The sequence below is a fragment of the Schistocerca nitens genome, chromosome 3 (assembly GCF_023898315.1).
Source record: "Schistocerca nitens isolate TAMUIC-IGC-003100 chromosome 3, iqSchNite1.1, whole genome shotgun sequence".
In the NCBI taxonomy this organism is placed as follows: domain Eukaryota; kingdom Metazoa; phylum Arthropoda; class Insecta; order Orthoptera; family Acrididae; genus Schistocerca; species Schistocerca nitens.
The window spans coordinates 630370691-630397590 of NC_064616.1; positions in this window are offsets into that span (position 1 = coordinate 630370691).

A 26900-nucleotide genomic window follows, 5' to 3' on the forward strand; every position below is an offset into this window, starting at 1 on the left:
TTTCACTAACGCGTCAGAAGATATGGCGGAGTAAGGGTTCCTGGAAAATGAGTAGTGCACTTTTACGTGACGCTGCATGTCGCCGGTCGATAAAGGCGGCATGGGAGACCTGCGTTCGCCGCCAACGAGCTTACACCTCAGTTCTCCAGTGGTGGATCAAATGCGCAAAACCAACGTTACGGAGAACGTTGACACGATACGGGCAGGACAAATCGCAGTGGAACCGCACGACGGCTGACTTTTATTTTACAGCCCTGAGGGAGCTGATGACCCAACAACCATCGCCGGAAAGGCACACGGCCATGCGCAGGATAAAAGCCAAATTATTACAGCTGACGCGACTAATAATGGAAGGTATAATGGTGCGGGTGAGATTGGCGGACACAGTTACTGCCGAAACCCCCTCCATGCACCACGTAGTACGTGAACGCCAACGACGACGCAGGACATTGATCAGGGAACTAATCTCTGACACTGGCCAGCAAGTTGTGAACCAGCGTGATATTGCTTATGTGTTTACTATTTCCGCCAGTTATATGGACCTGTACAAGTGAACCACGAGACACTACATGATGTCATCTCGGAAATGCCAGATAGAAGACCACCACTGGATGCAGAGACTTTCATCACAGCGATAACAGAGGACGAGCTGACAGATGCAATTGCCAGGGGGGGCCCGAACAAGTCCCCAGGACAGGATGGCTTCCCAATTGAATTTTACCGCGCCTTTGCATACCTCATGGGACGGACCTGGATTCAGATGTACAACGAACTCCTGTTACCACAGACTGAGATACCTGCCGAGTTCACGGAGGGTATCATCATCCCAATACCTAAACCACGCGGTGGCAGAAGGCCAGGAGATTATAGACCACTCACTCTCTTGAACTGCGACTATAAGATTTTCGCGCGCATCCTTGGGGCCCGCCTACGGTCTTCAATTTCTGATAGACTCCTCATAGATCAAACTTGCCTCGGCGGTAAGAGTAACGTACATAAGGCGCTCGGTGACTACCGAGATATCATCGCATTAGCAGCGGCATGCCGAGTGCGTGGAGCACTCGTCGCTATTGACTTCGATCATGCGTTCGACAGGGTGGATCATACCTTTTTGCATGCGGTGATGGGCAGATTGGGAATCCCACAGGCCTTCATTCTAGTATCATGCGACTGTTACACGGCGTGCGATCAAAGGTCTCGGTGAATGGACGGAGCACTGACTACATTGTTATTTCAAGGTCAGTTCGTCAAGGTTGCCCCCTTTCGATATTTTTGTATGCAATGGCTTTGGAACCCTGTCTCTATGGTCTCCGAAGACGGCTGGATGGAGTGCCGTTGCCACAACTGACTTTTCATTGCCGCGCTTATGCTGACGATGTGATGCTTGTGTCAAGGACAGGCGTTGGCATGGATTCAGCGATACGGGATGGCGGCAGGAAGCGTGCTTAATCTACAGAAATCGCGCTGCATGAATGTCGGTCGAGGATTACAACCGGGGAGGAAGGCCCGCTCATGTTAGTTAAGACCATAAAATGTCTAGGTGTTACATTCCACACGGATGTGCAGCGGACAGCAGCGGATAACTACCGACGCATATTGAAGCTGATGCGGAGAATGGTGATGTTACAGAAATTAAGAGCGTTGGATATGATTCAGAGGGTGACCTATGTTAACGTATACCTAGCACCGAGACTCACTCACGTAGCGCATGTCCTGCCTTTAACGCGCACACTGGCATCACGGATACAAGCAACTTTCGGAACCTACGTGTGTGTGGGACACCTGTTTAAGATCCAATACACAACGCTTACGCTACCACCTGGAGAGGGTGGCCTTGGTCTAGTGAACGTATATGAAAAGGCACGGGCGTTATTCGTCAGTACGATTTTCCGACAGTGGCGCGGTCAATTTTGCAACATCTCGGGTGCGTTGGCCGATGTACTAGCGCCCACTTCAATGCTGCCCCCAGTAAATGTGGGACATATTTCACCGAAGCTGTCACATTTCAAGTTTCTTTTTTTGGAGGTTAGCTATGTCAGAGATTCCTTCCCAACAACACGACTACCGACAACGCGAGATGTATACCAACTCTTACTGCGCCGGTGCCCCAGGAATACCCTGGAAAAGAAGTACCCAGACAAGAACTGGCGACAGATATGGCGCGTTATACGGAACGTTTACCTCCCAACGTCGGTACGCTCAACATGGTATGTGGTGGTAAATAGGAAGTTCGCAACGAATCAACGGCGGCACGCGATTCATTTGGCAGACACTCCACTATGTTTAAGCTGCGCAACAGTGGACACTGATGACCATCGTTTAGCATGTAGTGGGGCGGCTCCAGTGTGGCACTTAGCACAACAGATATTGGCGTTCCTGTTACGCTCCGCCCCTCACACAATTTCGTCAGACACACTTTTTTTCCCCCAAGAAACTTTTTTTCCGGTCCAAAAAAACAATGCAGTGACTTGGGTACGGGGAATGGTGGTGGGCTACGTGTATACCGAATCGGAAAAGGATAAAATTGATTTTTGGCATTTTCTCCTGGATGGACACACTAAGTTGCAACAGCATAGGAGATATGGGCAAGACTTCGCTAATTACTTGCGACTTACATTTACCGACCCGCCGGCCAGATGAGGTGTGACGGGTGAGAGATGAGATAGACGAAGAAGTCGAGAGACACATCGATCACACTTACGGAGCCTTAGTTAATTTCGAGAAGACGACCCAGTCTTACACCAACGTCTGGGGAACGAGTCGATAGATGGCTCTCTTGCTCTATCGAACGTCGGGTCGTGAGCAGGTGTCGCCCGCGACACGAATTTCATTTCATTGCTACAGGAGCATGTTTCTTTTGTATCTGTATTATCCGCAATGTCTTCCTGTCTTTCATTTGGGCATTTTCAGTTTTCTTCATTTCCTTAATTAATTAATTTTCTACTTAACCACTATTTGTCACTATATGGACATTGTAGCCACAATTTATGCGGTAGTACAACAACACGTATGTCAGCAAAGGTGGTAAGCCTGACATTGGGGGGGGGGGGGGGGTAGCGTCTAAAAAAATATGGTAGAGCACTTACCCGCGAAAGGCAAAGGCCCTAAAAAAAAAGGTAAACAGGAAAACACTCGCGCGCGCGGTACGCCAACAGGCGGGACTCAGGCACAACGTCCTGCCCCACCGCTGCTAACAGTGGACTGCGACCACTCAGCTACCGGGGGCGGACTTCATACTCATATTTTGATGCCATTTAGACATATGTATTTGAGGTAATTACGTCAAAGTAAATGCTTAGAACAGGGTACAGAAAATTCCTGAAGTTTACATGTTTCATGTTTTCAAGCAAAACTTAACATTTTTATGGTACTCTACGCAGGCAGTATCTCCTCTGACACCAGATTATAGCATTTTTCGTTTTATTAGAAGCAGTATCTCCCTTTGTTTTATTTTTTCTTGTATCCCTTTAGTTTATTCACTGCAACTAGCTAGAGTAACTTTAAATTATATATATATATATACAGAGCTTTAAATTTATCTTCGGTATCCTGATAAATAGTGAACATCGTCCGCAACTAGCTTATAAAACAAGGCACATAAAATATGCTTCATATGGGGAACTGGTCAGAATATGATGTACATCTGCTTATTTTTTAAATTGCAGTTATGAATTATTTTCAACTGACGAAATATTTGACTTTCTTCCCGTAGTACGTTGTAGATGCACACGCTTTACACGAATCAGACGCACCCTCATGCGACATACTGACTTATTCTCTCTGTAACTCAGATCACTTAGTTGCCATTTCCTCGTAGTTTCATATCCCCTCCATGCTCATTTAAACGTGTTTCAGTTTTTACACCTAGTAGTTGTTATCTAAGCAGAACCCGAAGCTGACACCACAGGTATAACATCATATATAGGTACTTCAGATAGTACGTTAGTTATGTCGTCCCACGCTAAGACCATTACGCAACATGAGTGGAGCTTTACCAGGTGTTTCCAGGTTTCCTTGAGACAGTGCTGCTGCGTTACGCGTAACAGGTGCATCAGTGTGGGACAGAAATGATGCGGCAATAGGAAACGGTACGATTCTTGTGAGGCAAACGTTTAAAGTGCACAAAGATTCACAGTGAAATTCTGGCGGTATATGAACCAGATTCAGTGTCATGTTCCGTCATAATAAAAAGGTGTCAGCAATTTCTCGAAGGCCACGCAGACGTGGATAAGGCTGGACATGAAGTCCAGATCTTGCACCATGCAGATTTCATCTTTTCGGAAATGTGAAAGAACATCTGCAGGAAAGAGATTTTCCAGCGGCGATGAGGTTCACAGAGCTATTCTCGAAAGACTTAGTGAAAAAGGAGCTGATTTCTATCGTCGAGCCGGCCGCGGTGGCCGAGCGGTTCTAGGCGCTTCAGTCTGGAACCGCGCGACTGCTACGGTCGCAGGTTCGAATCCTGCCTCGGGCATGGATGTGTGATGTCCTTAGGTTAGTTAGGTTTAAGTAGTTCTAAGTTCTAGGGGTCAGATGACCTCCGTTGTTAAGTCCCATAGTGCTCAGAGCCATTTGAACCCTTTTTTTCTATCGTCGAAGAAATGAGCAATTGGTGGAACGTTCCGGCCTTTGTTTACAGAGACTTGGCGAATATTTTGAAAAATAGTGTCAGATATCTGTATCACTTTGAAATGTAGTTCAGCATTCAATAAAAGTTACTTTGCCCGCCATAATAATAAGTGACACAGCATCTGAAGTGACTTCGTAGCAGCCAGTGTTATAGGAAACAAGTATGACCATTAAATGATTTGCTCGAAAATGAGGCATTGTTCCGCAACTCTTGTTTTACTTATTCGTTTGGTACAGTGAAATATCGTACACTCGTATGAGCTCTATACGACTATGGACTGAATCACTACGCTATGAAGGTAATTAGTAAATCTGTACAGATAAACACAAAAACTTCGTAGGGATGTTTTCAAAACTTGCGATTCCAGTATAAAACATTCCTGTCCATTTTGTCCATTTGGTAATACGTACTAAATGTTGTATTACTAAATATATGATGGTTTCCCCTAGTTTAAATGTAAAAAATAATCTCCTTGGAGTACTAACCTCCTCAATCAACCATATTTCGAGAAACGTATTCTCTCCTTCCTCTTTTAGTGAAAAAAATACACTTCTCGAAAGGCTGTGGACTGACGCGGTTGATGACCCAAGAAGAATTGATTGATCATTACTACTGGTTTTGTGTTATTAAATATACTTTTTGCTGTATATTATTTCTTGTTCTTCTCGTAAGGAATACGCAAGAAAAATTCTGATATAGTACTGCAAAACTAAAACTGAATGTCCTCATGGGAATAAAGGCCCAATCACTAGTTATTCAAGTTCTATACTCCACTCAGTCATAATCATGAAGTTATACATCGAGGGCAGAGTGTCCGTCAGGCGCATTTTCTCTGGTGTTTCGGCAGATATTTGCAATTTCGTTTTTGCAAATTATAGCTCGTGTTGGCCCAAACAGATCCTGCTCATCACATGCATCATACGATGCCGAGCGTCGACGGAATGCATCGTTTTGTTTCTCCTATCAAACAAAATGATTTCTAAATCACAGTTTTACGTGTCCATTCGGTAGATGGCTGCCAGATTAGTCTAGTGCGATATTCGCTTTACGTATATGCATTAACAGGAGTAGTAAACCACGAAGAACACACAGTCCTCTAGAAGCGACTGGGCAGGGCGCTTCTACGTGTCGGTAGTAGTCAGCCCGGGCCAGGGCTGGCTGGCTCTGAGCACTCTGGGACTAAATATTTGAGGTCATCAGTCCCCTAGAACTTAGAACTACTTAAACCTAACTAACCTAAGGACATCACACAGCCATGCCAGAGGCAGGATTCGAACCTGCGAGCGTAGCGGTAGCGTGGTTCCAGACTGTAGCGCCTAGAACCGCTTGGCCATACCGGCCGGCGGCCAGGGCTGTGCTGTGGCTGCTTGAGTATTTGTTATTTCTCGTCTTTTTCTGTCCCTGTTAACACATACCGGTAAAACGACTATACTAATTTAGGACCACTCTGTCGAATGGGCGCGTAAAATTCCACTTTAAAAATCATTTTCTTTGTAACTGCAAACAAACTGTCGCTTTCCATTGACACTGGGCGTCGCATGAAAGAAGGCTGAATCCATCTACACGTGGCGAAAACAGAATTGTAAATATCTGTTGAAAGACCAGAGAAAATGTGTCAGACGACTCTTAGGGTAGACTCCCTATACAGCGTGCCTTCTCAGACAAACAGGAGCTGGAGATAAAGTGCATAAAACTCGGAATATTATTTTGACATCGGTCTGTTCCACTACAAACGTTACTCTTAATTAAAAATTACGTTCTTATAATGAATTTTTCAGTTCTACATGTCTCCTAAACAACTTAAATTTTCCCTCGCCTGAAATTTTGTCTTGTCGATGTATAAATAAACATATTTAATATATACTTTAAACTCCTACAGTCTTTAATCGTATAAAACAAAACATTCATCTTTGTTCATATGACAGATGATGCATTTTGCACACGAAGGTTATAGAAATAGTAGTAATAATTAAAAACTTAAAAGAAAGAAAATATCTACCATATGAACTCATACTCACTCTCTCTGAAATTCCTTTTGGAAATTGGAAATTTGTGGTAAGTTCCTATGGGACCAAACTGCTGAGGTCATACAACTTAATCTAACTTAAACCAACTTACGGTAAGGAAAACACACACACACATGCCCGAGGGACGACTCGAACCTTCGACGGGGGGAGCCGCGCGGACCGTGGCAACGTGTCCAAGACCGCACGGCTACCCCGCGCGGCTAAATTCCTTTGTAAACACAGATATTCCCTTGAAGATGTGACTGTCAGGTCCTTGGAATTATCAACCCGTGAACGGGAAGCCGAACACAAACTACGCTAATCTACGTTTATAAGTGCGTACATGATGACTGTCATCGAAACGTTGCGGTATTAGTACTTGACTGGAAATCCACTCGTTTTTCGTTTTCCATTACACACACACACACACACACACACACACACACACACACACACACACACACTTATCAGCCAAAACATTTATGACCACAGCCGACTGTGTCACCAGATGCCGCCTGATAGTGTTCCGGGAACGCGACACGGTAACGGAAGTATGTAAGCGGAGCTGACACGGACAGGGGATCACCGTAGCAAAGATATGGGCTGCAAAGGGGGAAATCCATTGAGATAAGCAACTTTGACAAATGGCAGATTACGCAGAGCCGGTGAACAAGTATCTCGAAAACGGCGAAGCTGGTCAAATGTTCACGTGCTACTGCCGTTAACGTCTACGGAAAGAGGTAGAAGGACAGTGAAACGATCCACTGGTTGCTAAATAGTTGGATGTCCACGACACTTCACTTCACAGAACGTGGGGTTAGGAGGTTTGTCGGCTCTGTAAAATAGCATAGACGGTGATCTGTGGCATCTCTGCTGAAAGAGCAGAATGCTCGTGGACGCACATCGTCAGCGAGTCACCACAACTGTCAGTATAGACTACCCGTTTTGTATCCACGCGTCACCACTTCAGTACACGACTTGCCGCCCAGGGTAAATGAATACGCCTTGATCGTGCCATATTTACTTGGATGTCCTAACCAATCTAAAATGCATACTATTCGTAACATTCTTAATTATTATTCTGCAAATGAAGTTCATACTTATGTAATGTTGTTCAGTACACTGTCCTCAATCGGCAAGAGAAATAGTTGCACTTATATCCCTAACATCCTGAGTAATTAATTTTTCCTTCTTTTTTTCACGGTAGGAATCTCAAACGCACACAACAGAAAGGTCCTAAACTATTACATAACATTTCATGCTCACTGAGATTTGGGAGTGATAATTAAGAAATTTTTTATACGGTGATAATATTTAGGATTTGTTCTTAACTTAGAATTCTGTGCGGATATAGTTTGTAAGGAGTCGAGTATGGACTGCCTTCTGCTAGTTATTCCATTGGAGACAAATTGCCCAAACATCCACGTTATGCTATTGTGTTATGTACTGGAGCACAGTATCCAGTTCGGTTTTGCGATATGTTTTAAGTTTTTTTGCGTATCGCTAGTTCTGGTAATATTGGCTGTCTACCTCGTTGATCATTCCTATATTTCGTTTTGTTCTCTGCACACAAATCTATTTTACAGAGAGCCCAGTAAATGGCATTTCCGGATAACGAACTTCACAGCTCGGCGTGCGGTTCAAAGTACGCCGCAAGATATCTCTAAACTCGGACGTAGAGACGATCATGAAGGTGCAGTGTGTAATCTTTAATAGTAATATTTAGTTATGCCTTTTCTCGTAATTAAATCGTCAGTGCCAAATACTAGTCAAGTACCAAGTTTGTAAATGTTGGGGAAACAAAAAAACTGTCTTGCATCAAACTAAATGTTTTAGTACAGCCTTTCGTATTGTTTACTGAAAGTAACAAATTTGATAAACCATTTTATCAACACAAAAGTTGTTTTAGGAAATTTTAACATAGCTGTAAACAGAACAAAAAAAAACTATTCTCTTAACTAGTATCTGCAGTAACTCAGTGGAGAGAACCTACTTTTATGGCGCAGTTCTCGATTTTTCTTACGTTTCTGTAATAATACTCGTATTTGGAATAGAGTATAGTATTTATTGCGGGCCAGTTCTGCTCAGTAACTAGTTACGGTTATAACCGGTTTCTTATATCAAGATGACTGATAAGGATGTGTAGTGTCAGATACACCTGAGGCGACTATGAAAGATATATTCAAGGTACCCAGGGAGACCCCCCCGTCCTACCCATGCACTTATAGGTGGTACATTCAAGGTCATCCCCTCCACCCCCCTAGGCCTGCCCACACACCTGAGACACCGCCAATTCTAGATAAAAATGACCTTGAGTACCAGGTTACACATCCGGCCCTATCACCTTTCGCCAACCCCTCGCCTGCTTCTGTCTGGGCCAATAGCAAGGCTTAAAAAAGGCGCAAAACCTATAGACCAACAGGAATCAAGTTCTCCCCATCCCTTGTCCTCTTCATAACAAGAATCCAGTTGCCTGAGTCCCTACATTCGAGGTCTGTACTCCATAGTGAAAGAATCACCATGATGTCCCAGCAGGGACCAGCCAGCGCTTCCAGGCAGAGTAATAAGAATAAAAACAGCGCGTATGTATGTGTCCATCCGTTGTTACTATTATTGTTATACCTGATAACGTATTCACGTATATTTTCATTTTGTTATTTTTTCCAGCAGTGCAACTGGCCACTAATACTGTAGTAGTAGAACTACTGGACCAGTACACTCAAATGCTCAACATTCCTTTATCTGCGCCATCACGCCAGCAGCAGCAGCAGCAGCCCACAGGCATTCTTCCACTATTCTACACGAAAGCCATAGCCACAGCAGGAGCAGCCACCACCAGAACTTCTTCAGCTCATCGAGTCTATGTTAAGGCCTGCAAGATTACAGTTGGACTGTCTAGCACCTGACGATGAAACTGAAGTAATTAAAGAAGTAGAAAACGTTCAATGCGTCAGACTATCTTTGTGGCACGATGAAGTGTATTAAGAAGATGGTGAACGCTTATGACCCATCACACACTCCTACTGATGTTCGTAAGTTAGGATGTAACGTGGCCATAGTTGTCATGCATGGAGAGGCAGTGCTTGGATTAATCTTATGGGACATGACCATATACCTAAAACATTCCATTGTTGTAAAACTGAATGATCTGTATTGTGCATTACTGACAGCAACAGACAGACTTTTTCATTGGCGTCCACATGTAAAAAGGTAAGATTTTGTTCACTATTTGCGCAACAGTAGTGTAAATATGGACCATTTGGAATACTGTATTCCACCTGTACCAAACTGTAAGTGTAGATCCTATAAAGTTTATAGAGACGGAATTCATGGACAGTATTCTAGTGTATGTTGTCGCACCTATTGTATCGCATGCCATACCGGCCGAATTTAAGGCATACAGAAGACATCTGTTTGCAAGATACTGTGTTGTGCGATGACCGTAAAAAATAAATGTATGTAAATAAAACAAAATATTTCCTGTAAAATAACTGATCATCGTTATTCCTCCTCTCTCTCCTGCCCCCCCCCCCCCCCCCTGCCATGCTCGCCACTTCGGAAAAACCTTCCTATATTATTCAAAGAATAAGCACGCACAAAAGAAAAATCGTTACTTACGAATTGGTGCCTGTTCAGGCCCTCTGCCACCACTACCGCCTGCTGTCCGTCGCCCATAGCCACGGCCTCTCACCACCTCCTTCGATGTCTGTGCAACAGTGTCCAACCACTACAGAGGTTAGTCGAGAGCTGCCAGTGTGATAAGCTATCCACGTGTAGCTACTTCCATAATGGTCGACATTCACACAGTTGCAGTGTTTCCGCCCCCTTCTCAGATAGCGGTCAGCTTTATTCAAGTATGAGTTAACAGTTTATGAAAAGGAGTAGTCACCATGGCTTAACGAGTAGCATGTTTAATTCATAAACAGCTTCATATTACCATAATCCAACCAAGTTGCTCAGCATCAGTAAAAAAAAATGTGAATGTCATGTGACTAGAGCCTCCCGTTGGGGAGACCGTTCCCCGCGTGGTGGTGATTAGGACAACACAACACCCAGTCCCTGAGAGGAGAAAAACCTCCAACCCAGCCGGGAATCGAATACCTGTGAAGATTGACATTCTGTCGCGCTGACCACTCAACTACCGGGTGCAGACGCTCATCATCACTGACTACATATACTATTATTAAAAAAACAGTTACATTGGAAAAAATCAATTATTTATGTCATCATCCTATTTGCAGCCAACACAGTGCAGTTTAATATGGGTACATCCATCAATATGACATAGTGCATTTACATCATAATGTTTATAACAGGTCTCATACAAAGAAATATTTCTGAACGCTTGAGGCAACCAGTTAAATCTACGAGGTGCATTCAAGTTCTAAGGCCTCCGATTTTTTTTCTCCGGACTGGAAAGAGATAGAAACATGCGCATTGTTTTAAAATGAGGCCGCATTCATTGTCAATACGTCCCAGAGATGGCAGCACCGTACGGCAGATGGAATTTTACCGCCAGCGGCGAGAATGAGAACTGTTTTAAATACTTAAAATGGCGACGTTTTCCTTACTTGAACAGCGTGCAATCATTCGTTTTCTGAATTTGCGTGGAGTGAAACCAATTGAAATTCATCGACAGTGGAAGGAGACATGTGGTGATGGAGTTATGGATGTGTCGAAAGTGCGTTCGTGGGTGCGACAGTTTAATGAAGGCAGAACATCGTGTGACAACAAACTGAAACAACCTCGGGCTCGCACAAGCCAGTCTGACGATATGATCGAGAAAGTGGAGAGAATTGTTTTGGGGGACGCCGAATGACTGTTGAACAGATCGCCTCCAGAGTTGGCATTTCTGTCGGTTCTGCGCACACAATCCTGCATGACGACCTGAAAATGCGAAAAGTGTCATCCAGGTGGGTGCCACGAATGCTGACGGACGACCACATGGCTGCTCGCGTAGCATGTTGACAAGCAATGTTGACGCGCAACGACAGCATGAATGGAACTTTCTTTTCGTCGGTTGTGACAATGGATGAGACGTGGATGCCATTTTTCAATCCAGAAACAAAGCGCCAGTCAGCTCAATGGAAGTACACAGATTCACCGCCACCAAAAAAATTTCGGGTAACCGCCAGTGCTGAAAAAATGGTGTCCATGTTCTGGGACAGCGAGAGCGTAATCCTTACCCATTGCGTTCCAAAGGGCACTACGGTAACAGGTGCATCCAACGAAAATGTTTTGAAGAACAAATTCCTTCCTGCACTGCAACAAAAACGTCCAGGAAGGGCTGCGCATGTGCTGTTTCACCAAGACAACGCACCCGCACATCGAGCTAACGTTACGCAACAGTTTCTTCGTGATAACAACTTTGAAGTGATTCCCCATGCTCCCTACTCACCTGACCTGGCTCCTAGTGACTTTTGGCTTTTTCCAACAATGAAAGACATTCTCCGTGGCCGCACATTCACCAGCCGTGCTGCTATTGTCTCAGCGATTTTCCAGTGGTCAAAACAGACTCCTAAAGAAGCCTTCGCCGCTCCCATGGAATCATGGCGTCAGCGTTGTGAAAAATGTGTACGTCTGCAGAGCGATTACGTCGAGAAGTAACGCCAGTTTCATCGATTTCGGGTGAGTAGTTAACTAGAAAAAAAATCGGAGGCCTTAGAACTTGAATGCACCTCGTATGTGAAGTATCACGTAACATCGGTATAAGTTGTGTAGGAAACAAATAATAGTCTCTAGCACAGTCCTTTATTGAGTTTACCATAAATATCCAAAAGCACATTACACATGTTTGTAGATTTCAGCCACTGATACGTGTAGAAAGCATTAATAAGTTTCTTCTCGTTGAAACTATAGACCTCCAGCTGAATAGCTGTAACATATGCGGGAATAATCAGCTACAGCTGCGTCTGGGTTAAGCAGATTTCTTGAATACACCAAAGCTGTGCAGTCACTATTCTCCCACAACAGCGAGTTAATGGCTGTACTCGAAGTACGTCCAGATGCGTTGGTGGTCGTAACTTGCAATACACACTCAGTCCCTCACGTAAGTTATCAAATAGTACCGTCACTGTACATTTAGCGTCAATGATCATAACCTTGTTCTTTTTGGTGATGAATTATGTGGAATAACCCGAGAACTGAAATCTTAAAGGAGAGCAAAGGTAAAGAAATTGTCAATAGTTTTTACACAGAGAAATTACAGCAAACTTCTGAAGCGAATGTGTTTCTCGTAGAGAATGTCATAATAAGTGGAAGGAATAAGGCACTAGTCAAACGGCTTGCCTTTCGTTGACCACCAAAGATTTAGGTGAGCGCTCTTTATTTGGTATATAACAGGATGCGCAAACCTCAGACAGTGCAATAGCATAACGTGAGTGTTAGAATGTGCGTCAGAGGTGGCGGTCATATTCTCGATAAGTTACCAGTTGAAATGCAGTTCTCTCTATAGAACTATTGTGGACTGAGAACTAAGGTGAAAGAGCGTCTAGCTTGTAATGATAAGCTGACTTATTTACCAGAGAAGGCCTTCAAGGCATAATTTAGCATACACTGCAAATCAACGTTTGACAGTATGTCACGATGCTGATAGAATTTTAGCCGGTAAAGCCAAGAGAATACGTAGAAGAAAGGACACAGACATATGACAATGTATTGAGAATTCACAGTTGGTAAATCAATGCATACCAAACTTAAATTTAGTGCTGGAATAAATTTCAAACAAGTCATAAATACTAAGGAAGCAGAAGATAAGTCTGTAGAACGTCTAAAAAACTGCATCCAGTCAGCGGCAACAGCGGCAAATGGTGCCTTGAAGTCGAAAGGAAAAAGGAAAAGTCGTGTTGAAGCGCGTAGGGTTCTGACAATACCTAAGACATCTGGTGGAATTATACCAGTTCTAATTCCAGCGCTTTTGGGACTATCGGCAATTTGTTCATTGGCAGGAGGAGTGGCTGGCATAGCCCGAACATAAACAATTCACAAAACAAAGAGGAGCAACTGCAGGAAGCTAAAACGCATAATAGGGCGATCGAGGCCATCACTGTCAGTTAAGGACTATATGTAAAACGAGACAAGAAATGATTTGGACCGTTTATTAAAAAAATTTCCCCTGACTATACTACCGGACAAACCGCTTAAAAATGCAGATCTGCTTGAATTTATCAAGAAAACTAAAAATCCCAAGATACTGTGGAGTGTTTATGCAGAACACATTCCCAAAGACGATGTAGAAATCGAAAGAATGTGGATCGTAAATTTAGATGACAGGGGGACCTGTGTTGTGTATGTGTATGCTTTCACTTGTCTGTAGAGTTGTGCCATTATTTCACCCACAACCACGTGTTCTACAGTTTTCAAAGCTACCTAGACTTCGATTCATATCTCTGTGGATATTTTTTCCACATGTTTCGTGTGAATATTTCATAAAAAGAACATTCGCCAGTATTAACTGCGGACTCCCCCTTCTCTCTCCCCGCCCCTACCCAATTGGCCGAACCAAAGGGGAATGGAGTAATCCATTTATCAACCTAGAAACATTCAACAGCATTGATAGTATCACCAAGGTAAACAGTAAACTCCACCTAAGAAATGACAAAGTCATGTAAACACCCTCTCGCCAATACAATACTAATGATTTAATTGCAATTATACACTGAGGTGACAAACGTCATGACATAGCGATAAGCACTATACAGATGGCGATAGAATCGCGTACACAAGGTATAAAAGGGCAGTGCATTGACGGAGCTGTCATTTGTACTCAGGTGATTCACGTAAAAAGGTTTCCGATCTGCAGCGTCAAGAGTGTGCCGAGAATACCAGATTGTAGGGATTATCTCTCACCACGAAGAACTCAGTAGCCGACGGTCCCCTTCACGACAGAGAGTAGTTATGTTTGCGTAGAGTTGTCAGTTCTAAGAGACAAGTAACAGTGCGGGATATAACTGCAGAAATCAATATGGAACTTTCGAGGAACGTATCCGTTAGGACAGTGCGGCGAAATTTGGAGTTAATGGGCTATGGCAACAGACGACCGACATGAGTGCCTTTGCTGACAGCAGGACGACATCCCCTGCAGCGCCTCTCTTGGGCCCATGGCCATATCGATTGAATCCTCGGTGACTGGAAAACCGTGACCTGTCTAGATGAATCCAAATTTCAGTTGGTAATCGTGGGGTTCGAGTGTGGTGCAGACCCCACGAAACCGTGGACCCAAGTTGTCAACATGCACTGTCAAAGCTAATCATGGCCCCATAATGGTGTGGGCTGTGTTTACATGGAATGTCCTGGTTATGTCTGGCTACTTGGGGACCATTTGCAGCCATTCATAGACTTCATGTTCCCTATCAACAATGGAGTTTTTATGGATGACAATGTGTCATGTCTTCGAAACACGGTTGTTCGCAACTGATTTTTGAAGAACTTTATGGACAATTCCTGCCAATGATTTAGCCACACGGATCAAACGACATGAATCCCAACGAACATTTATGGGACATATTCGAGAGGTCAGTTCGTGCACAAAATCCTGCAATAGCAACACCTTTGCAATTACGGACAGCTATAGAGGCAGCACAGCTCAGTATTTCTGCAGGGAACTTCCAGAGATGTGTTGAGTCCCTGCCACATGGAGGTGCTGCACTAAGTCGGGAAGGAGGTGGTCTGACAATATATTACGAGATATACTATGACTTTTGCCACATCAGTGTGAAACGATTTCTAACAGGATGTGGCTTACGCGAGAACGTTCACACTTTTAAAACAGAGATATAATCGAGAAAACAGACGGTCTTTAGCCAGGAAGGCTCAATACAATCAATACTGGGTTTCTTTCGGAGTCAGGTTTTGAAGAATAATATTGACAAAATATGTAAGTCGATTAAATCGATGGTTGTTCTACCTGTTAACGCAATCCGTGTCTGGAGTCGTACATTTTTGACCAGGACAGGAATCTGTACCAAGTTCAAGCAGAAAAAATTATAGTATGTCTTCACTTGAAGCAGGAGTAGCAGTAGGAGTATAATGTGTAAAACTGACCCATACACCTTGATTGATTATACTGGCACTGCAGAATGACAGGAAATGTGAAGAATTATGAAAGTGTATTCGAGAACTGTAAACTAACCGATGCAAAATTTTGCTTGAATTGCCCATATGACATATACAGCTTTACGGAAACAATAACAATTTCAGTCTACTGTACAACATGTAGACAAGCCGCCACTCCACTTATTATGAAGGCGATGAATTTGGATGCACGCTAAGACCATAGAAGTTCAAATATTTAGGACCAGTTGTCATGCCAGTGCTTGGAGCGAAACAGAGGTATAAAACAAGGACTGATAAACATCTGTATTGAATTTGAATCATCAGACAGTTTCCCCAATCACAGTGGATATGTATTATTATACTGTGATAAATTGCTTTCCTCTCACCGGGATCGTACAGCGACTACTACAAATGCAATTGGGCTGTTTCACACCCGAGGCATACCACGATGGCACATCAAAGTGCGAACATCGTCACCTATGTACAAGACTTCTAAGACAAAGTAGGCAATTTGTGTTTAAAGATGTATGACTCTTTGCACTCACAACCACACAATGAGTACTGACTTCACCCAAACTGTTCAGAGCACTACAGGGTGTCAAGGCTCACTCAGCAGCAAGGCAAACTCACTTTCATCATGGAAAGCGATGGGGCAATAAGGGAATGCAGTATGAAGAAGTGGCACTATCGTTCCGAACATACACTCGAATAGCGAGCATAGTTTAAGTCAAACGCTGTGAAGAAGTTTCTTGGTTCCATGACAGGGTTGAATGTGCGTCAATAAGGAATCTTGAAGAGTAACTCTATACGACTTAGAAGACTCATGTAAACGTATGGTGGAGACCTCAGTTATTATATGATCAAAAGTAGCACAAATTATTTGAAGTTGTGTTTAAATAAATCGTATTGCCCTTTTAAAGTAGTGAACTTTATTCAGTCACTTCCTCCTCCTATAACTGCTACAGGCTTTCTTTTTCAGGTAAGTATCTATTTCACATTGGCTATGCAGTTAGCCGAGGATTAGAGTTATAATTCTAGAAGGTTCTTCAGTACATTTCTAGAAGCCGCAATTGGCTATAGCTGTCTGTGCCTAGTAGCCAATGCGAGTGTCTCTGTATACCGTAAATTCAATACATGAACTGAGACGCACACGTCATCTGGAAAATGAACTTTCTTCGTCACTGCGCTCATGTTCGACACCTACGTACCAGCCTCTTATGTACAGACATAGTTGTGTGCTGTGCCACAGTGCATCTGGTCATGTCAAGTAACCGCAAACCAGTGTGCGATTTGCAGGGGGGGATGGGGGGGGATTTCCCCCCCTCTGCATCAGACCATCCCCTCCTCTGGCTTTAGTTTATGCATCCCAACCTGTGATGTTTATTTCCCACGCACTGGAGTAAAACTTTACATATAATTTAAATTTGTGGAGTCGAACACTGAAAGTTTTTAATACAGTCTTACTATTAATACTATTAATATGTTTGCTTATTAATTTTGAAAAAGTGATATGTAGTATTATATTGTAACAAATAAGCCCTCGGTCAAAAATATTAAGTCAAAAATTGACCTGGTTTCGACGCTACTATGAGCCTCGTCTTCAGAATTAGACTAACTGTACTAAAACATTAGGTATATAGTACATTAGTAAAATTAAAGTTTGTACTGACTCGAAAACATGCAGTACTTGCAAGTCGCATATTAAAAAAGATCTCAGCCGGAAAGGCGACGTCAAGAACACTTGTCAGATGGCGAGCCGCTAAGAGCTGCTCGCACTGTGGACAAGGGTTGCAACAAGACTGAGGTGCCCACTTTAGAAAGTGTGGGCAAGTAAACATGGTGTTGCTACGAGCGCCATCTAGTAGCCGCAGAAACAACTAGCCTACTGTACATTCAAAATTAGACACATGAAATTGTGATGCAGCTGATTCAGGCATAACGTAAGCATTAATAATAACAGGATGAAGTTACATATTTATCTGCTTTAAATAGAGATACATTTTGTAACGTAAAAACGTTAGTTATGACTTACAAGAAAACAGCAAAGATGTGACAGGGAAACAACAGTTCGGTAAACTGCATGAGGAAATCTGAATCAAAGATTAAGCAATGGCTTTATACAGTCAAGTAAGTTTTTATTTCGCAGCTGCAGCTGTTCGTTGAGAATGAGGCCATCATGACGAGTGAGATGTTTGAAAATCTTCAATTCCTCTAAGACATCTAACCTACGCCCCTTCTTTTCGGTATGCAGAATATATTGTTATCGCCTATGGCTTTAGGCACGTGTATAGTAATTAAGAGATGATCGGCAAAGGATGAATTTAGGGGACTGGTGCCGTTCTTTCTCAAAAGTTGTTCTTTATATCTGACGGTGAAAGCACGTCCGGTTTGCCCTATATAATAGGAGGAGCAGGTATCGCAGATGATCTTATAAACGCCAGAACTTTCTGTAGGGGAGCGAATGGAATTCAAATTATGAATGAAATTTCTCTTTAGATTATTATTAGTAGAGAAGGCAACATTGCAGTTGTATTTGTTGCGAAGCATGCGCTGAATCTGATAGGAAATGGGTCCTATGAAAGGAAAAGAAAAGAAAAACGTTTTTTTGGGTTTTCGAGTTCAATAGCGAAAGAAATTTTTTCATGAAGGTCGTTAAAAAGTTTAAATATATGATCAATTCCATCGGCGGGTCCGTTATAGATGACTAGAATATCATCAACGTATCTTGTGTAAGAAAGGATACCTAGTGATATGTAGTAGTTAAGCATTTCGAAACATTTAGAACTAAATAATCATTCTCATGTTATCATTGCTTTCGTCTAAGGTGCGTTATCCGTTTACTTGCGAGCTTGCGAGGAAAGTAGTGTGGCAGTCATACCGCAGCAGTCGTACCGCAGAGTTGGGTGAGCTGGGGCCTGAAAGTCCCACCCCGGCCCCTGACACAGGGTGGTGACCGGCCCGGTACCTGTGCGAACATTTACCGTTAGGCCACCTTTTGGCAACGGTATGGCGCGGACTAACGCGCCTGGGCCAAAACACACATTACTAAATAACGCGCCATCGTCTGCTTCTAGTTCCTAGGATACTATTTCGTGGACCTTCTTTAAATACTCTCCTCGTCCACCATCGTTTTCTTTTCCTTTGGTTTTCATTTCCGTTGTTAGCTGCATGTGCAAGTACCAAGTAGGCCGCCGCTGCGGTACTTTATCATCCTATATACTGCAAGACCGACACACGTGTGGCACAATTAACCTGCAGCATGCAACATACGCCGCAAGATGTTGCCTGTTGTAGCATGCTAGAAGGCGACGCACGCCACGTTTCCATAGCATGTCACAATGTTGCAAGACGTCGCCCCACCGTAAACGAGGCTTTAGAGCCAGGTCTGTATTGTATGGTGGATGTGACGTGTTGTGTACGAAACTAAAACCTGCCATCAGATCCAAACGTCGTGGAAAACTGCGAAGAGGTGTCATCCTGCAGCAAGATAACGCTCGCCCACATTCTGCCAAACGGACAGCCGACGCAATGAAGGAGTTGAGATTCGAGCTGCTGGAACATCCACCATACAGAACAGATCTGGCTCCAAGTGATTTTCACATGTTTGGACCCTTAACGAAAGCACTACAGGGAAGAAGATTTGAAAGTGAAGACGTCATTGCTGCGGTGCAAAATTGGTTACAGATGCAACCGAAAAACGTATTTTCTGATGAAATAAACAAAAAACTCGTAAAACGTCGTGAAAACTGCATTGAAGCCCGGGAGGTTACGTAGAGAAATAACGCATGTTTCAGTTTTCTATCATCAGAATAAGTACAGCTTTTCACAAATATGCCTTCTTGAATTCCCGTCGTATACCAGTATGTAGATGATTTTGTAAATAAGCTTTACCTATAATGTACTTTTAAATATATAACAAGGGATGGCTTTTCTGATAGTGCATGCGCGTGAATAGTGAGTTTCGGCATTAACATCTATTAATAAATAACTGTTTAACCATGGGTAACGCCACGGTCCAAGTTAGTAACATATGTAATTATTCTAACCCCCTAAGACCCCCCCCCCCCCACTGGTAAAAGCAAAAATCGCACCCTGCCGCAAACAGTCACACTGCACGCGGCAACTCAAGGTGCCGGCACACAAAGACCGGCGCCGATCGGAAGCTTCAGCAGCGGTGAACAGCAGCCACGTGGGGCCAGCGCATGGGCGTTCCTCTCATAGCAGACACAGTGCACTGTGAAAAGCAAAGTGCCGGAAAAATATCATTTTCCTTGCTCGGCGGATGCGCTCTACTCCACCACCACCTATGTGTGACCCTGAAAATGCGATAGTCCATCGTTGCACCGAAATATATACAATTTACTGAGAGCACCGGCACGAATCTGCCAGCATCTACTGACTCAAGTCCCAACAAACCTACATTTACATGGCTAGATATAAGCATGCCCGAATCCTATTTCTTGAAATTCGGGTCTCGCCTAGAAATAACTAGATTTTCAACACGGAACCTGACTCCAGTCTGAACGCAGGGAAGAGTCACTTTCCATGGGCCTGCATTTGTCTAGACTGGCCTATGCTACTCCCTGCTAATTTTCAGTATCTGTTCTATGTTTTTTATGTACTAACGACTGTTGTATACAATGGCCAGGGCAGCCAATGGTGCTTGACCAGTAGCAGCTTTCCTACATCCTAGCCGCCGCTGTTGTCTAGACTGGCCTGGGCTACTTCCTGGTGATTTTCACTAGTTATTTTTCTATTCATTCTATATGCTAGCGACTATTGTCTATAATGGCCAGGAGAACCCTTGGTGCTTGATCAATACTAGCCATCGTAAATCGTAGCTGGAGTTATTGTCTAGTTTGGTCAGAGCACTCTCTTGTGCTGCTATCCTTCGATTACCTCCTGGTTTTGCAGCCTGTACTTTGTTAGCGTGCTCAAAACTGCTACTGTGTGAAATATGAAGTACCATAGTGGAAGTGATGACACTCACCAGAGACGAACAAAGATCCTCGATTAGAATCTAGTGACTCTGCAGATATTTAAGATGATTTATTCCCACGTTGTTTTGTCTATATTTCGGCTGCGAATATGACGATGAATTTATTTTGTTGTAGATGAGAGCACGCTGTCGCTCGTGGTGCGTGATAGGACACTGGAGGATCTGATGAATCTTATTGATGTACTAGTGGATGGCGTTTGTCCAACAGGTGAATTTTGACAACGTAAGTACTCGTTTCCTCCTCCCCCCCCCCTCCCACACCACCTCTCTCTCTCTCTCTCTCTCTCTCTCTCTCTCTCTCTCTCTCTCTCTCACACACACACACACACACACACACACACACACACAAACACACAAACTTCCAAGCATTACTTACATGTGATTTTTTCTTCCTATGTGCACTCAATGATGAAAACACACACATCAAAAAAAGTTTTACATCACCTCGGTTCCGAAACATGTACAGAAAATTGGAATAGAGATCAACATAAACATCATTTCCACCTTTTTCACTGCTCATGAAAACCACACATTGCATGTTGTACCACCATACAGCTTGACCTTCAGAGATCGCGGTCCAGATTGCTGTACACACCGGTACCTCTAATACCCAGTAGCACGTCCTCTTGCATTGATGCATGCCTGTATTCGTTCTGGCATACTATCCGCAAGTTCATCAAGGCACTATTGGTCCAGATTGTCCCACTCCTCAACGGCGATTCGGCGTAGATCCCTCAGAGTGATTGATGAGTCACGTAGTCCATAAACAGCACTTTTCAATCTATCCCAGGCATGATCGATAGGGTTCATGTCTGGAGAACATGCTGGTCACTCTAGTCGAGCGATGTCGTTATTCTGAAGGAGGTCATTCACAAGATGTACACCATGAGGGCTCCAATTATCTTCCATGAAGACGAATGCCTAGCCAATATGCTGCCGATATGGTTGCACTATCAGTCGGAGGATGGCATTCACGTATCGTACAGCCTTTACGGCGCCATCCATGACCACCAGCGGCGTACGTCTGCCCCACATAATGCCACCGCCATAACAGCAGGGAACCTCCCCCTGCTACACTCGCTGGAAAGTGTGTCTAAGGCGTTCAGACTGACCAAGTTGTCTTCAAACACGTCTCCAACGATTTTCTAGTCGAAGGCATAAGCGACACTCACCGGCGAAGAGAACGTGATGCCAGTCCTGAGAGGTCCATTCGACATGTTGTTGGGCCCATCTATATCGCTCTTCATGGTGTTGTGGTTGCAAAGATGGACCTCGCTATGGATGCCGGGAGTGAAGTTGCGCATCATGCGGCCTACTGCGCACAGTTTGAGTCGTAACACGACGTCCTGTGGCTGCACGAAAAGCATTATTCAACAAGGTGGCGTTGCTGTCAGAGTTCCTCCGAGCCATAATCCGTAGGTATCGGCCATCCACTGCAGTAGTAGCACTTGGGTAGCCTGAGCGAGGCATGTCATCGACAGTTCTTGTCTCTCTGTATCTCCTCCATGTCCGAACAACATCGCTTTGGTTCATTCCGAGACGCCTGGACACTTCGCTTGTCGAGAGCCCTTCCTGGCACAAAGTAACAATGCGGACGCGATTGAACAGTGGTATTAACCATCTAGGCATGGTTGAACTACAGACAACATGAGCTATGTACCTCCTTCCTCATCGAATGACTAACTGATCGGCTGTCGGACCCCCTCCGTCTAATAGGCGCTGCTCATGCGTGGTTGTTTACATCTTTGGGCGGGTTTAGTGATATCTCCGAACAGTCAAACGGACAGTGTCTGTCACACAACATCCACAGTCAATGTCTATATTGACGAGTTCTGGGAACCGGAATAATGCAAAACGTTTTTCGATGTGTGTAATAGGGATGAATTGATTGACGCAGCAGCTGCGGAGATACAGTTCATGAAGTTAACCCAGGCAATTACTTCATTCTCCAGTATTTGTTCGTGGAGAATGACTCCAATCGTTCAGGGACAAATACGTAAGTAGTAGAGGTGGTAGTAGTAGTAGCAGCCCGTTTGCCTTCTCTCTCTTCTACAATAATGTATTACACATTTACATGCATTACTTATGTGAGATTTATTTTCTAAGTGCACAGGATGATAATACTGCAAGGAGATGGAGGAATACTGATCCACAGGACGAACTTGATACAATATTACAGAACATCGTGGTAAGCGGTCATGTGATGAGTTCCTCAGGACTGATTCAGATGCCAATAATTTTGAGCATAATTAAACAGATTACAAAATTATAGGTGTCTACACACACACACACAGACACACACACACACACACACACACACACACACACACACACACACACACACACACACACACACACGTAATATACACTCCTGGAAATTGAAATAAGAACACCGTGAATTCATTGTCCCAGGAAGGGGAAACTTTATTGACACAGATACATCACATGATCACACTGACAGAACCACAGGCACATAGACACAGGCAACAGAGCATGCACAATGTCGGCACTAGTACAGTGAATATCCACCTTTCGCAGCAATGCAGGCTGCTATTCTCCCATGGAGACGATCGTAGAGATGCTGGATGTAGTCCTGTGGAACGGCTTGCCATGCCATTTCCACCTGGCGCCTCAGTTGGACCAGCGTTCGTGCTGGACGTGCAGACCGCGTGAGACGACGCTTCATCCAGTCCCAAACATGCTCAATTGGGGACAGATCCGGAGATCTTGCTGGCCAGGGTAGTTGACTTACACCTTCTAGAGCACGTTGGGTGGCACGGGATACATGCGGACGTGCATTGTCCTGTTGGAACAGCAAGTTCCCTTGCCGGTCTAGGAATGGTAGAACGATGGGTTCGATGACGGTTTGGATGTACCGTGCACTATTCAGTGTCCCCTCGACGATCACCAGTGGTGTACGCCCAGTGTAGGAGATCGCTCCCCACACCATGATGCCGGGTGTTGGCCCTGTGTGCCTCGGTCGTATGCAGTCCTGATTGTGGCGCTCACCTGCACGGCGCCAAACACGCATACGACCATCATTGGCACCAAGGCAGAAGCGACTCTCATCGCTGAAGACGACACGTCTCCATTCGTCCCTCCATTCACGCCTGTCGCGACACCACTGGAGGCGGGCTGCACGATGTTGGGGCGTGAGCGGAAGACGGCCTAACGGTGTGCGGGACCGTAGCCCAGCTTCATGGAGACAGTTGCGAATGGTCCTCGCCGATACCCCAGGAGCAACAGTGTCCCTAATTTGCTGGGAAGTGGCGGTGCGGTCCCCTACGGCACTGCGTAGGATCCTACGGTCTTGGCGTGCATCCGTGCGTCGCTGCGGTCCGGTCCCAGGTCGACGGGCACGTGCACCTTCCGCCGACCACTGGCGACAACATCGATGTACTGTGGAGACCTCACGCCCCACGTGTTGAGCAATTCGGCGGTACGTCCACCCGGCCTCCCGCATGCCCACTATACGCCCTCGCTCAAAGTCCGTCAACTGCACATACGGTTCACGTCCACGCTGTCGCGGCATGCTACCAGTGTTAAAGACTGCGATGGAGCTCCGTATACCACGGCAAACTGGCTGACACTGACGGCGGCGGTGCACAAATGCTGCGCAGCTAGCGCCATTCGACGGCCAACACCGCGGTTCCTGGTGTGTCCGCTGTGCCGTGCGTGTGATCATTGCTTGTACAGCCCTCTCGCAGTGTCCGGAGCAAGTATGGTGGGTCTGACACACCGGTGTCAATGTGTTCTTTTTTCCATTTCCAGGAGTATATATATATATATATATATATATATATATATATATATATATATATATATATATATATATATATATATTACATCTCCACAACCTGCACAACCTGACAGGGTGATGACGTGTTCACCGCTAGCAGGTCCCTCCATACCGCGGACGAACGTGTGGCAATCCGGTCCATCAGCATCAAGTCATGGTCTTACATCTCCTACTCGTTTTCTGTGTTCTGGGCCATGCTCTCTGAGGCCTGGACCATCTCGCGATCGTCCTGGACCTTCTCGTCAGTTGGTCATCGCCTCTAAGTCACCTTTTGTCTACCACCAGCAGCCATTCAGCCCGCTCTGTTACGGACCTCCAGGTAGATCCTGCAAATGCATTTGATTGATATGTAGTTTTCTGGCACTTTGGAGGAGAGAGTCTTACAACCCCACATTGACAATACTAATGCGGGTTACCGAGATCTACCACCTTCCTTACTATTTATCAATCCGTTTTAGAAAGGGAGCTCTCCAGAATCATCAACGACCAGCTGTATCACCCACTTAAATCGAACGCAGTTATATGCTGTGAACTCACGCAAGCCCTAATGAAAGTGGTGATCAGAGGGAAAGAGTATACTAGTTTTTGGGAGGAAATAGTGTGATATCACTGGACGAGTCCGTCGCAGAGTGGTTTGGAACATTTACCAAGAGTCATACTCGGCCATTTTTTTGAAACGCAGGAAATAGTCCTGTAAAGCGCTCAACCGTGTGTTCTACCTTGATATGTACTCGCATGTTCTTGATCCACTTAATGAGCGGTCGAGTTTCAGCCTTCTTCCGAAAGATATTGCCACTGAAAAGAGTGTATTAGTGTCCAGAGTACTGCCTAGGGGGATGAATATTGCTAGTCATGGTCTCTTCTGGCTTTCAATAGAAATTACCCTAAATATGGAGAGAGTACGTATACACATAAAACGTTTGATGTCTTCAGGCATTGTAACTACAAAGGCATCTCATTCCCCGCAAAACTTCAGGTTGCACCGAAATTCGAGAGGCAGAACCCTGAGTACACAGTTCAAGATTACGGCCTGCATGTAGATAAAAGAACCTAGAAGATGACGAGGGCACACTGTGCAGAAAGACGAAAGCATAAAGTAGCTGGACGCCTATACTTACGAAAATTAGCCGGTTAGCACCCTTGACTCGTCGATTTGTTGCCATTATACGAGGGAGAGAAGCAAACTAAAACATGTCCCACATACTTTCCTCCCAGTTGAGTGCATAAGAAGAGAAACGACATTTTTGTCGTCGATGTATCAACGCTTTTACCAAGAGTGAGTGTCTTCTTGATTCCTCCCTACAAATTTGTTTGTTATACTTGATTACGTAACGCAACACCACAACTGTTACAAACACTATTTAGAAAAGCTATGGTAAATGTTTACCTGTTACTTTAAAATCAGGTGATTTACCGATTTTCTGTAAATTTGCTCTAGTCTTCGAGAAAAATACAGACCTCTTAAACTTGTTCAGAAAAGTACATAAATGATGAATATGCCTAAAGTAGTACCCAAAGGTTGAGCTAGAAAGACCGACCGAAGAAAAGAAGACGAATGTGAAAGATCTTTGGCTTTTTGTTATTATCTCCAAAAGTTTCATTCAAGAATAATAACACGAAACATTTCAGTCAGTAATCTTACCCAAAGGTGATAAGTTCTGTGTAACTACTAACGTATTGCTTTCCTCACAGCAGGTATCGGAATTGCTGCGGCTGTTCTTTTCTTTGCTTTTTACGAAGTATTAGTGAGGACATTGTCGAGTAAATCTTGTAAACGTCTATTCTCACGTAATTCAGTGAATATCGAATTGTGAAACCTTTGTATTAATTATCTGTCCCATGCAAGTTACTAACTAGATGGGAATAACGGTAGAAGCAATCGGATGCCGTCTGTGAATTACTTATGCAGTTTTTACTTTCTCACTAAAGTATACTTCAACAAAAAACACCTTTGCTTCACTCGTATGCTATTATCTAAGGACATAAATTTTTCATGTTAGCAAGACTAGCTTAATTTACAAGTAGATTGCTGACACTTTTATATGTGCTGTACCAAAGCTATTCATGTCCTTTGACCTAACTGCTTCCCACAATTTCAGTTAACTACCTAGTTGGAAACATCGCATTTTTTCAAATGTTTTTCAGCATTGTATTCTTATGCACTTAATGTTCTCCTAGGAGTTTTCCGAGCTGCATTTAATTAATCCAGCGTATCTTAGGCTCTTGGTGTCCAGGCTGACATACTAACGCAACATATTATTGTCCTAATATTCAGTACAGTAACTGTAGGGTTTGAAGCTAATAATCAATGAAAATTTGAAATTATCTGTGTGGTTATCTTCCTTCTTTCAGTCTTTTAGTAGTCGTCAGATAACTGTCAGCGAAGAGCTTCAAATGGTTCAAATGGCTCTG